Source organism: Plectropomus leopardus, chromosome 10, assembly GCF_026936395.1.
Source record: "Plectropomus leopardus strain MGB_pleo_1.0 chromosome 10, ASM2693639v1, whole genome shotgun sequence".
Taxonomy (NCBI): domain Eukaryota; kingdom Metazoa; phylum Chordata; class Actinopteri; order Perciformes; family Serranidae; genus Plectropomus; species Plectropomus leopardus.
In genome coordinates this window covers 30,579,858-30,593,624 of record NC_142185.1, presented here as the reverse complement: position 1 = coordinate 30,593,624, position 13,767 = coordinate 30,579,858, and the positions used below count along the sequence as shown (strand labels likewise).

Genomic DNA, 13,767 nt, shown 5'->3' with positions numbered 1-13,767 from the left:
GAGCACAAGGCTAACTTCATGTCCAAAGGGTCCCCAAAATATGCTGCCTTACCGAATGAAGACTGCACAGAAACAACTTATACTGTACAAACAAGAAAGAGAGCTGATGAGAAATAAACACAAGCAACTTAGGAAACAAACAACTATAAAAAAACAATAAAAGAATATGGTGTGTCCAAAGTCAACTTCTTTTTTTTGTTTTGTTCTATGCCCTGGTTGGCTTTTATTGCTTTTTTTGACAGGACAGTGTGAGCGTAAAAGGGGGAGAGAAAGGGGAGGTGACATGCAGCAAAGGGCTGAGGCTGGAGTCACACCTGCGGCTGCTGCGGCAAGGATACAACCTCTGAGTACGAGGCGCCGCTCTATCCTCTGAGCCACCAGACACCCCACCTGGTTGGCTTTTGTCTTTTTATTTTCTCTATCTAATGCTGTCAAAATACACTTCAGTTCACCCAGCCCGTTCTTGACATTACATCACCAAAAACCACCTCTCATATCTGTAATAAATGCTGCTGGACGGCGTCAGGTGAGAATGAAACCGGACAGAACTGGTCGCGTTGTTATTATGTGCTGCCAGATGGCCAGACGGCACCTGCCGTGTCCACATGATACACACACGGGCGGTGTCACTTTGCCAGACAGAACCTATCGCATCTGCATCAAACATGGCAGGACAGCGTCAGGGTAAATGCTGCCAGTAACAACATAACATAAGGAGTGCAATGGCACTCCTTACGATGGGCGAGTCCAATAAACCAAGGATATTCATGCGGGAGTCCAGTTACTGCGGATCAATTGTCTCCCAGTAAAAATCCTCGATCAATGAACACTGAAGGAATTCTAACTGGGAGAAGTTTCAGCTGGTTGCAATCTAATCCTCACTGCTAGATGCCACTAAATCCCCCTAAATTTTAAACACTGTTCCTTCAAAACAGAAAAAAAATAAAATAAACTTTATTACAGAAATAAGTAGTTGACATTAGTATGCATCTGCAGGATTTTAGAATAAATAAAAACATTAATATGGGACGTCAGACAAAGTTATTGAGCTATTTAAAGCCTTTTAACTCCTTTACAATTATAATAACAACCTTATTATTACCCAGTAACACTCAGCTGCATTAGCCTTCCAGTCAACAGCCTGAGGTATTAAGTGACTGTGAGCTCTGAGATATCAGTAATGAAATCAGCCTCAATATTATGAATGTGGATATCAACAAGATATTGGATTACATTCAAAACCAACAAGTGCATTACAGTCACCATGACAGCAAATACAAACACACAGACACACACTCTTTTTTAATTAACAGATTAATGAAAACTAACATTAAAGACACAGTTGCAATATTGAAGTCAATATCCGAATCAACCACATCTGAGGAGTGAATCACTGTCATTCACTCACTCCCCCTCCATTCACCCAGTGAGAGAAATGATAACTTTGTGACAAGTAATTGCAAGATTTAACAGCAGCAGCTCCAACCTCACATCACCAGAATATAATGGCGATACTCATTTTCATTTGGAGGGCAAAGGAGCCACTGATCAGCCAATTCAGCCACATCGCCTATGTGCCCTTCAAGCTCTGAATAAGAAGATCTGTTGATCCACCGTTATAGTTATTGATATATACAGTATACTATAGAAACAGTGCACATTAGAAGCGCAGTTAGTTTCTCAGTGCAGCTGTTTGACATTAGTGATTTATGGTCAGCTGCAACATCAAGTTCCAATGCAGATAAGAAATATGAGGTTTTGGTAGTTAGATCTATATTATGAAAATGCCAAATACAACAGGAGAACAAAATTCAATATAAGCTGGAGAAACAACAGCAGAATGCCCATCGGACATATTCAGTGAACAAACATAAGTATATCATATCATGTCCAAAAAGGAGTAGGTGGAAGTATATAATAATAATAATAATAATCCCAGCTCATCCCTCTTTTCAATTATAAAAAGTAAATTTTATACATATTCCCAATTTCTGTCCCATTATTCACCATACCACACCATGATCTAATCAAACAAAAATTAAGACAAAAAAAGGTTTATATACTGCAGTGGAGAGTGAAGCTTTTCGATGTCAATCATCCAGAGTTCACGACATGTGACATGTCTCAGACTGGTTGTCAGAATCAACATTTCTGACCCGAGGTCAGGTTCAGGCTCTGGTGGCTTGACGACAAAGACACGAGACACATGATGACTTTGACATACTGGAAACAGACAAGGAAAGGGGGCTGGTATATGTACTGCACGACTGATGAGGGAAAATGGAAACAGGTGTGAGAGTATGAGAGGTAGGTCAGGGGCACGTTTTGCCCCAAAAAAATGTGGCAAAAGGTGTATTTCAACATAAACAGTGGTGCAGTGACTCCCCTGTGTTGTTATAATTATCATTATTATTACTGTTGTCATTGTTGTTCTTTTGATTAATTACCACTACAACTGGTTAGGTTTATAAGAGGTAATATTATATATATTACTATTACTATTTTAACACTATATAATTGTACCTATTATAAACTTAACCAATTGTTGTAGTCCGTACAGGGCTACAGATCTTTTTCATGGCATTTTTACAGGACACAGTAGAAAAGCTAATAATAATAACATGAACTATTTTTATTCATTTAATATCAATTTACTCATATTTATATTTTTGATTCTATTTATCAATAGAAGTTACTGTTACTGTACACACACACACACACACACACATACAAATATACATATAAATAGATAGATGGATATACAGATAGATAGATATTATTATTAAGATTATTAATTCATTTATATGTAACCTTTTTCCACATGTTTCTTTCCACAAATGTGTATTTTTTCTTTCTTTTTCTTCTTTTTGCATGTATGAATCCAAAATGATGGCTGAATTCCATTTAGCTGCTTCAGTTTCAGGGTCCTGGCTCACTGTCCTGGCACTTGAATATATAGCCATCATTACTGTTATCAGTAACACCTGTGCTTTCCCTGCTAAGATAAGTCAAAAGGCCTGCTGTGATGCTGTGAAAAAGGCAGATTGGTTTCCCCACATTTCCAAAGAACAAATATCTCGCAATCTGTCCTCCGCTGTAGATCAGATCACAGCGGCGACCTCCTGTCTAACGGGCGCGCAATCTCTCTGAGGTGCTGTTAAATAACAACTAAGATGGACAGAGATTGAGGAGCACAGTTCACAGGTTTCAGAGGAGCCCGCTGCACAAACACCCATATATCATCATCATTATTCTGAAGGGCTGAAGATCAGTGACAGGAGGGCATACAGCCACATCACATTACAAGTGACGTGATAACACAACAACAGAGGGAGGTCATCACAGCAGGGGAATACTGAATCACCACAATGTGATGGTGGTCACGCAGCTGAAAATGACTGCAGGATAAAAGGTATGGGAATGTGGATTAAAGTCCAGTTAATCTGATTTATATACATGACTGATGCACAATTAAACGGAGGGCAGTGGTCACCTTGCTTGAATCACGGATGTCAAGGATCTGGCAAAATTGCTTTTTCTTCTCATTTGCACCGGTCACACATCTCACTTATCTGCTGTGATTTAATTGGACAGTGACAGCGGGACTCTGTAGCATCTCAGGGAGTCCAGGTATTTCTTTATATATCTCTGGCTAATGTGCATCAGACAAAGGGCTGAGGTCAGCCGGTGCTGCTGGTTTCTGGAACAAATTAAAGTGTGATTCTATCATGAGAGGAGTTTTGCTTTTTTCTGGTTCCTGTTAAATGTTCATATCAATGTGTTGTTTTCTTCTATCCAACCCTGGCTTTTTGAAATTGCATTAAAATCAGCTGAGCCTCCCGAGAGGGAAATGTTGGATTGTGGCATGAAAAGCAATTGCTTTCTACTGAAACATGACTACATTTTGAGATGGGATTATGGCACTAAATGCTCTTGCTTTCTTATTGAGACATGGCTGCATTTTCAGCTCGGATAGCTGCACGAAAAGCAGATGTTTTTTATCAAGACATTGCTGCTTTTCCTGTTAGGACAGTGGCATTTTTTACAGAGACATGGTTGCATTTCTAGCCAGTATAGTGTCACAAAATGCAAATTCTTTTCACTGAGACTTTGCTGCATTTTCAGCATGGCTAGTGGCACAAAAACTGTTTGTTTTTTACTCAGACATTGGTGTGTTTCCTTTTGGGATTGTGGCACAAATAATGATTATTTTTTAAAGAGACATGACTGTGTTTTCAGCTAGGACAGTGGCACCAAATGCCACTTTTTTTATACAAACATTGCTGAATATCCAGAAAAGTTGTTGTTTCTTTACTATGATATAGCTGCATTTCTTGTCAGGATTGTGGTGGCAGAAAAATGGTTATTTCAAAGGAGAAACCAATGCATTTTCTGCTGGGAAAGCACTAAAAGCAGTTGTTATTATGGAAAACATAGCTGCATTACAAGCTGCTTTTGTGGCACTGAAAGTGATTGATTTTTTACAACGAAACCACTGCGTTTTTACTGGGAATGGTGGTATGAAAAGAGGCTGTTTATTTACGCAGACATTGCTGCATTTACAGCCAGCACAGAAGCACAACGGGGGTTTCCACCAATATGGGTTTTTCTAACAAACACAACGTGGCATATCCCAGTCGCGTTTGTGACACCAAACATGGATGTTTTAAGCCAGATATCGATCTACCCTAACCATAACCAAGTGGTAACGTATATGCTGCAAAATAATGAACAAATGTAATGTATCTATGGTTTGCAGAAATGTATAATGCAAACATTTTTACTGGTTGAAGTGTGGTAATAGTACTTTCACTTAAGTAAAGGATCTAAAGATCCACCACTTGTCAAAATCAGGGAAAGATTTTGGTCACGGTTAAATAATTAAACAGTCAACACAAACGTGAACCAAGAGACACACCATAGATACCTTAGATAAAATCCTTTCTGCTCTAACCTAACCACACACTTGTCTCTGTCTCTGAGGTCAATGTCCCGAGCCTCGTACATGCACCGTCTGTGTCTTGTGTGTTACACAAAAAGGTAGCACATCCTTTATTAGAAAAGTCATTCCCACAGAGCATAATCCCAGCGCCAATTATGTTTCACACAAAACGTATTTCGAAAACAAATTAGTCATAAACAAACAGAATTTCCAGGAGACAGGGTTGCTTGCATACACCGTGAGATATTGGCATTTTGTCCTCAGACATTATTCCACAATAAACAGGCCGTTTCAAAACATTGTAAATATTACCATGTGGGATACACTCAGAATGGATGCTAAGCTTTTTGTCGGATATAGCTTTTTCAATTTTGCTTTGTTTTCTGTTGGATTTAGTGGATTGGAATCAGAGGTGATTTTACTGGGGATCTTTAAAATCCAGCAGCACCTCTAGTCCTCTATATGGTGCAGTGCAGCTGCCTGAAACAATCCTCAGATAAAAGAATCTGTCACAGTGAATATCTTTGATCTCAACTCATATCTTTGATCATGAGTTTGAGAGTTTGCTGCTGAATCACGTTGCATTGACAATCTTCCATTTCCCACAACATAGCTTGTCAAAAGATTAGAGTTGTATTTCATTTGTTATTATCATATTTAATTATTAACAGAAAACCTGGAAAGATATACTATATGTATAGGGTAAAAGCAGGCGCATATGTATGTAGTTTCACTTCATTCTTTCTCACACATACCAGAAGTTTTCAGATTGATTTCCATAAAAGTACTTCTACCACATGGTGAAAATACACCAGTACAAGTTAAAGCACTGCATGAAAAACCCTACTTAAGTATAAATAGGCTTATACTTGGCAGGTGTCTATATGGAACAGGCTTTTAATTCCTTTCACATAAAACTGTTGCTCATCAGAGATGGGAAAATGCAACCAAATTATCAATTTAACCTTGTGAGACCGAGGCAAATTGGCTTTATTTTATTCAAAAACAGGGGAAGAAGGTAATGAGCAACAAATGAAGATATGACCCAGGGGTTAGCAAGAAATCTGTGAGAAGTACAACAAAGATAATCACCTGCAAATTTGTTTAAAAAAAGAGGGGAAATTATAATAATTATATTACCGCTGTGCTGTGTAAGCACATTAACATGCTAACCAAGCAGAAATTGAACTGACTGAAGGAGAGCTGAACTTAAGCGGCCCATCAGTGCTGAGTCAAACCTTTGTGATGGCAGCAACAGAAAGTTTGCTTAATTTTTCTCACTCTGAATGTATCAAATTAGCTAACTGGAGACTGGTTAATCAATAAATGAAATTAAAAATACACCTTTTTTTCTGTTGTTTTGCAAATTTTTCTTACATTAGGTTTGTTTTTTTGCCATGATTTGAGTATTCTATAATAATTTCATTAGAGTACTCAAATATGGAAATTACTTAGAATATGCATCCCCATGTATATGTCGAACTGAAAAATACAAATATGTTAGAATTATGATACGTGTACCAGATGCTCCAAATAATCAAATAAGTTGTTTTTGTTTCAATACAGATTAAAATGATAACAATACCATTCCTGGTTCCTGTCCCTCCTCCCCATAGTTTTACGCTTAACAAATTCATCAAGGCCTTTATGGTGACTTGAGACAGCGTCACAATATCGCTGCCAGTGGTCACACCTTAATGATCTGAGTGCTTTCTGAAGGCCTCAGTAGCTCACTGCTCATCCGTCAGCACTCACCATCAGGGTGTGACAGCGCAGCAGTAATGGTGCAGCGTTTCTATTCTGAAGGTCACTTACCAGTTTAAAGTGACAGGGGAAAGCGAGAGGCCCTGTGTGTCATTCCGGGCCAACACCAGTTTGACATCTGCTTCCCTTGACGTTCAATCACTGTGATTTTCTGTTTCCCACTCAGGCTCTGTGATTCTGCAGCCCAGCTCCGCTCCGGCAGGTGGGAAGTGATGAATGTGGCTCAGGCTCAGGCAGGTGGAAAATGATGAATGGCAACAATCACACCTGACCATCAGTGGAGGCTGCACAAAGCAGGAGCACAAAGAAAATGATTACCAGAGGAGTTCTGTCAAATAAGTTACCCCTTTATGATGTTTTATATATATCTCTTTTTTACCATTTAACCTTAATGGACTTCTCCCTTTGCCCTGCCTATGGTGTTTATTCAAATAGCTGGATCCAGGTGTGAGCAATTTCCCTCTGAATGTCTAAATATCCTGCATGAACTGAGAGAACGTTACAGTGATTTAGGCCTAACTATTGAGTATTCCACAGTTGCCACGGTTACATGCGCACCAAAATTGCCCTATTATTCCATATATGACATATTCTGAATTTGATGGGGGTCTTATAAACAGCATATTCCATTTAAATATCATGAATCAGGCCATTTTCTGAATTTAGCACTTTCTGATTGAGACGTACGATATGCCAGTATTGTACAGGTTTATGGAGCATTATTTCGGCATGTATACAGGCAATTTGGAATATGTGTCTCAAATAGAGTTTTTACTGCAGTTTGCAACACACGACCTCCTGTTTGTTAGCGGTCAGCTCTGTGTGTTGTCATTGATATGTTGTACACAAACCAACTCCACAACAGTTTGCAAAACTGTAGAGATGCATGCAAAAGAAAATCCTGTATTTCTGGTCTGAAGGAGAAACACTGCATGACACAGCATGAAAAACTTGGATATCAGCAGGTTTTTGGATGTGCACAAATATCGCAGCACAGAACCTCTAAAGAAGGTTAAGAAAGGAAAAAGAAAGGTCAACAAGTTTGGCACTAGGAATCTTTGAAAAAATCCTATGTTGATGCAAAAAAGCAAAATGACAAATGGCTCCAGCTGTTCTACTTTTTCATATTTCGATATGAAAAACAACACATTAGGGCACGTTAATCAGAATATGCACCGCTGCATGTATTAGTTGAATATTCATTTTCATCAATCATATAAACAGCTCTGTAGGAATATTGTCTTTTTTGGGAAAAGGGCTAAAACTGGACTATTTTATGGATGTAATCATACTCAGTGAAAAGCAGCTGTTCTTTTAGCCAGAGTCACACATACTCAGAGAGTCACATGGTGAAATCCCACCATCGCTAACTGAGACACTATATAAACACTCCTCCTACTCTGGTATCTTTATGGACACTAACAGCAGGTGAAGTTTTTGAACTCATTTCAAACTGTGTTGTAATGAGTAGTGCTGTGTCCAGAGAGAATGAACTCTCCATGATCTCTCTCACACCTTTTGGTTTTCCTGGATGTAATCATGGCTGTGATGTGTGCATTTTCCTGACAGTGTACCTGGGCGTTTGTTTGCCTGGAAACCACAAGAATCTGCAAAACCATGTTTTATTTGCTCTGGCAGATGTGTCTGGACAGATTTAATGCAACCTCAAATCTAATGGGCCAATCACAACTGTAATCTTATCTGGGGCATGTTTGAGATGCTGGCTTTGAAATCGGAGCACTGTTGAGGCATTTTCCAAAAATAAGCAGCTCATTTTGTAAATTCATTTATTACTTATCAATGTATCTATTAAGTTTACATTGCTTATTATTTCTATAAATTTTATCTATTGCCACTGCACAGGCATTTGCATTAATTTACGGTGCCGTATTTAAACCATTTCAGTTTCTGCTTCAATGTAGTAAGAGTATTTTTATTTTGCACTTGAACTGGAGAATATCTGTATTTATTTCTGATGCTGTCCTGTTTTTTGTGTGTCTAGATGCCTGCTGCACATCAAATTTTCTTCAGGATAATAAAATTGAGTTGGGTTGAAGATGGCTGCAGCTGATATGGAGGTGATCAAAAGCAGTTTGAGCCTCTGCGGTCCGGTCGTTTCTAATATTGTAAGAGTGAGTAAAAACACATTTTGTATATAGATTCTGATGGCAAAAACTGCAACAATTGTTCAGAAATACATTGATGCTACATGATCACACCTCAGTGTGAAGTTTTGAACAGATTTTGGTGCTAGGAAAGAAAAAGAAGTTGCCAAAATCATAAAGCTTCAGCTTGATGGTGTCCATAAGTTTTCACAGCAAATGGAATGACAATCTGCTTAGCAGTGATTGAGATATCTCACTCTCACCCAAAATGTTCCTTGAGCCCCGGGAAAAAAATCAGTATTACTTTTTCTGCCATTTCAAGCCAGCAACATGCTAATGTGTCTCCCAAAGCTTAAAGCGTTATTACAGATTGCAGGGCCCTCCTCAAGCAGCTCTGGAGCCTCTTGAAAAAGAGCAATCTCAAAATGTGTGATTATGTCGTCCAGTTACCGTTTAAAATTCCACAGTCTCCTCTCAATCTTCACCAACCTAAGATTGATGCTTGCAGCAGGAGACCTGGCAGGATTCTGCTTGTCATATTTGTCTGGCATGCAAAGCAATGATTTATTTCCAAGCCTATTTTTTTTTCAAGGTTTCACACAGTTTGGATCTGTTTACTGGGAGGATACTTTGACTGGATCTAAAGCTTGTGACTGTTTAAAACTCCTTGCAGAGTTGAACTGTGAGATCTTAACAGCCATTGATGGAAAAAGGTGCATTTTTCCCTCTCCCTCAACATTAAGTTTCCCCACAGTACTGCAGAATGAAACAAGTGATGGATTTAGCCCATAACCCCTGAGAATTACAGTCCGGCTTTTTAGGGAAACTCTACATGTGATCGATAGCCGTGTACTGTACAGTATGTGTGAGTCAGAGAGGTACTGCATAACAGCATGTAATTTTCACAGAATATATATCGTAAAATAATTCATGTGGTAAGGAAGACTGGTGCAAATTGCCAATTACTGTGCAAGATCCAATCGAAAAACTCTCACAAACGGTGCCTTTGAGGGAGCTTAGTGTCTCGTTCAGGGAAGCTGACTTCCAAGATTTAACACTCAGCCTGAGGACACATGCAAATATTAATCCTAACTATCATTTAAGAGCCTGGCACACTAAAATCAATGCTGAACTATAGCCCAAAGCAGCAATCCCGGGTTCAAGCCCTTTCTCGGCCAACAGAGGAAAGCTGCTCAATTGCCCCAAATCAAAGCCACAAGCGGCAGTGGGCAGGTTTCCAGCTTCATAAAGCCGTGCAGAGTCACTTCGGCTGGTTTATTTCATCTAAAGGAGTGAGACCAATGAAAAGACTTGTTCCACAATTACAGTGTATGCAGTGTTTAAAATACAATACTTGGTGGATACATTCAAAATTTAGTGCAGGATGTCTCCACTGATTTTAATCATGATTGCTCCAAGACTTCCTGAATTATGGCCAATTTCCTTCTCACGCACTTTGAAAGACTTTTTGAATAAAATCAGGTAATCTGACCAATCTTGTTCACTTATTGCACTATTGTGAATCTTTGTCCCACATGGCTGAATACCCAATTTGATTTTGGTTGACTCAAAATCCAAAGAAACAGCAAAGAATCGTTCATGGTGGCCATGAGTCCAAGAGGCTTTTTTGTGGAGCACATTGATGTAGATGTGTCAAACTTAAAGTCAATCACACTCACAGTGTGAGGGGTGCAGCTTTTCAAAATTGATTACTTTTTAGACTATCAATAACTGCACCACCGTCAGGTCCACTGGGATCAAATTCAATGTGTAGCATCAGGGCATAATATACCCCCCCCCCCAAGTTTTCTGTCTCTATCTCATTCTAGCTCACGGTAAATTCAGCAAAGGCACAATATAGCAAATAATGCTAAATGGGCCATGCCTGCATGCATCAATCAATATGACACTTAATATTTTGGCTAAGACTTGCCTCCAGAGCTCCCTATAAGTTGGGCTCAAAATGCATTGGTAGTCGTATTCACCAACAGTTACTGAAGATATCTACTAAAATTTATGATGATTGGACAAATCTTTAATGAGTTATGGACAATTTACTGTGAAGCCCCGCTCTCTGCAAAGACTTTGTGATTGATGACTACCAAGTTTTTAGGACTGATTTTTGTAGGATTGTGCATCCCAGTTCCACAAAGTCGTGTTTCAGACTTGATGTTGATAGAGGCTAATTCCAAAAAACATTTATTCATATTACTGTTTTTTAAAATTATACCATTTAGCAAAAAAATGTAAATGACTTTTATAGCCCAAGAGACTTTTTCTAGTGCACATTAAACTCAAACTTAAAGTCAGATTAGTTTACAACATGGGGGGGGGATGTAGCCTTTCCAAAATCACATTTCTGGGCATCAAATAGTCACTAAACTGACCCCTGAATGTTGTCCTTACTGACCTCCATGGATTAACTTGTCACATCTCTGCAGTGTTGTAAAAGTGGTCTCCAGGACCCTGTGACATCATTGTTAAGAACATTTCTGACCAATGAACAATATCAGTGATGCTGACTGTGGAAATGGGCGATAGGTTTCAAAATTTATACCAAACAGAGCTGCAAAACACTATTTTTCTACCTGGTATTTAATAACATTTTAAAGAGTTTAACCTGTGACCTTGGTAAAGCACTGGAAAAGACTCATCCACCTCAGCCAGTTGCCTATGATTTGCATGTCATACAAAAACAGCACTTCTTTCACTCAAAAAACATTGCCACTTATCATAATCCAGGCAGCAATTTTGTTTTGCAATATGTGTAAACAAATAGAAGCATAGAGACATACATTTTACGAAAGAGGATTACAAAAAGACACAGAAAGATAGAAGAGAGACAAGAGAAATGGTCAGCGCCTTCCACATTAGAGGCATTTAGGTTAGGCACATTGTTGGACGCATACTATTTGAGGCCAAAGTGAATATGTAAAATCACTCCTTATTTATCATGCTCTACATATCTGCCATTTTAATCGAGTATCCAAAGTGTATTTAAAAACATGTATCCACCTAAGATGGAAAAAAAAGAAGTGGTATGCACATCACTTTCTGTACATATCAAAGTGAGTGAGTGTACAAAGGGATGATGTTCAACAAACCTTTTGCTCTGTGTTGGTTTAGCTGAGGTTAAGCCTATTGTGCTGCTACATTTAGTGGTACTTGCCATGACTGAAAACTTATCTTTAGTGTTGAACTGTGCGTGCATCTTCCTTTGTTCCTCTGCTTTTGTTCAGTAAGGCTAATTTGTTTGTTTGGATTCATGCTGTTCGTAATGATGGTAGAAATTGACATACTGGTTCAACGTGTTTGTGCCACTGGGACATTTATCTGTGGGCCCCGTTAATTTTCTTTAAATGAGCTGTATGTGACATTCAGCAGCACATTTGCCATATAAGGAGAAAGTGGATTAATAGCGTTGTTAGCAGAAAATGAAATCACGCTCCCTCTGTGTGTTTTAATCGGAGCTTCTCTGTTCTTTGTTGTGGTTTACGGTCGGGCGACATGTGCTGTGGGTGCACGTGTGTGGCTATCCAACTGGCTCTCATAGACTGTATATAAAAATGAACATGTCAGTTCCCCCATAATGTCTGGCTGCAGTACAGGTCAAAAAAGCCCGTCTTTGATGTTAGTAAATGGGACATAGGCCAAACTAAAAACTCAAAGTACATGCCAAATAAATTTTTCCTAAAGGTGGTTTCTGTCACTGAAGGTAGTTCTCATCACTCTGTTTGTTCAAGTGATTGTTTTTATGATAAGTTTGGTTTTAATAAGTTATACAGTTCTACAAAAAAGGGGTTTCGCTCGCATTCATTGGGGCTGCTTGCAATTGGTTGGACGAGCGTCCCTCATCGTGGATATCGCTACTGCACAGACTCCTGCTCCGAAAAACATCAAGGCACAAGATGGTCATATCTGGGATATTTAACGGGTGTCAGTGGGAGGGCGTCCATCTTTATATAAAGACTATAGGCTAACAAAAATTGTCCGAATAAACAAACCAATGACTTTATCCAATAACAGTAAAGTGGTAGTGAAAAATACACATGAATGACAGAACAATTAAAAACACAGCATTTGTTTCTGTCAGTTGCTGCTAATTTTTGGTAGCTGTTACTCTAGCTATGAGTGGCTGTTGCTCAGCAGGTAAACAAGTTGAACGTTATTTGCTTGGCTGGTGACTGGATCCTCAGCTCCTCCTGCCTGCATGTGCATGTGTCCTTGGGCAAGACACGGAACCCTAAATTGCTCAATTGCCTTGCATGGTGGCTTGCTGCCATCTGTGGCTATGTGTGTGTGTGTATGTGTGTGTGTGTGTGTGTGTGTGTGTGTGTGAATGGTTTGGTTCATACTAACGGAAGGTGGCTACATTATGGGTTTGACCCAGAGTTGTGTGTAACCATCCACAGCGTGTATTTACCAGCTGTTTTTATGTTTCTTAGGTACTTTTAAGCCTTTTGTGTTGTCAGGTGGTCTGAACAGAAAGAAACATGGGCGTAATTTCATGCCAAAGTGAGCAACTACCAAAGTCGCACTGTGCCGCCTGATCTGCATAAACACAACCTCTGTTACCGCATCACTCCCACAAAAGCAGGTGTGTTTGGAGCCAGGAAATTACCAGATCATTACCATGTGCTACAGATGACAATACACTGGCATGAAAAGCAGGGCCCAAAAGGTTTTGTTTTTACTCACATCTATCCATCTGTTTCTCTTCTAACTAAAATATTCAACACCCTTGTTTCTGCTTGTTTATGTTTTTTTTCCAATGAGCTTAGTCACACTGCATGAGGACACGGGCAGATTAAGAGAGAACGGGCCCCTGGGCAAAGATATGCAAAAGGCCCCATAACCTCTCCGACACAGGAGCAAGACACAGACTTTGGTGGTTGCACATCGCTTTGTTGGCATTAGGGTTTTGTGACTCTTTTAAGTCATTTTGTTTCCCTTTGT

The 13,767-nt window shown here is 39.3% G+C and overlaps 1 long non-coding RNA gene across 1 annotated transcript in view; it reads right to left on the bottom strand.

Moving 5' to 3' along the window:
* LOC148188566 (uncharacterized) overlaps nucleotides 1–13,767 on the bottom strand; it is a 154,013-nt gene that overhangs the window by 28,146 nt on the left and 112,100 nt on the right. Inside the window, exon 3 of the long non-coding RNA XR_015777706.1 lies at nucleotides 6,758–6,990. This is a non-coding gene — a long non-coding RNA (uncharacterized LOC148188566). The remainder of the gene's footprint in view (nucleotides 1–6,757; nucleotides 6,991–13,767) is intronic.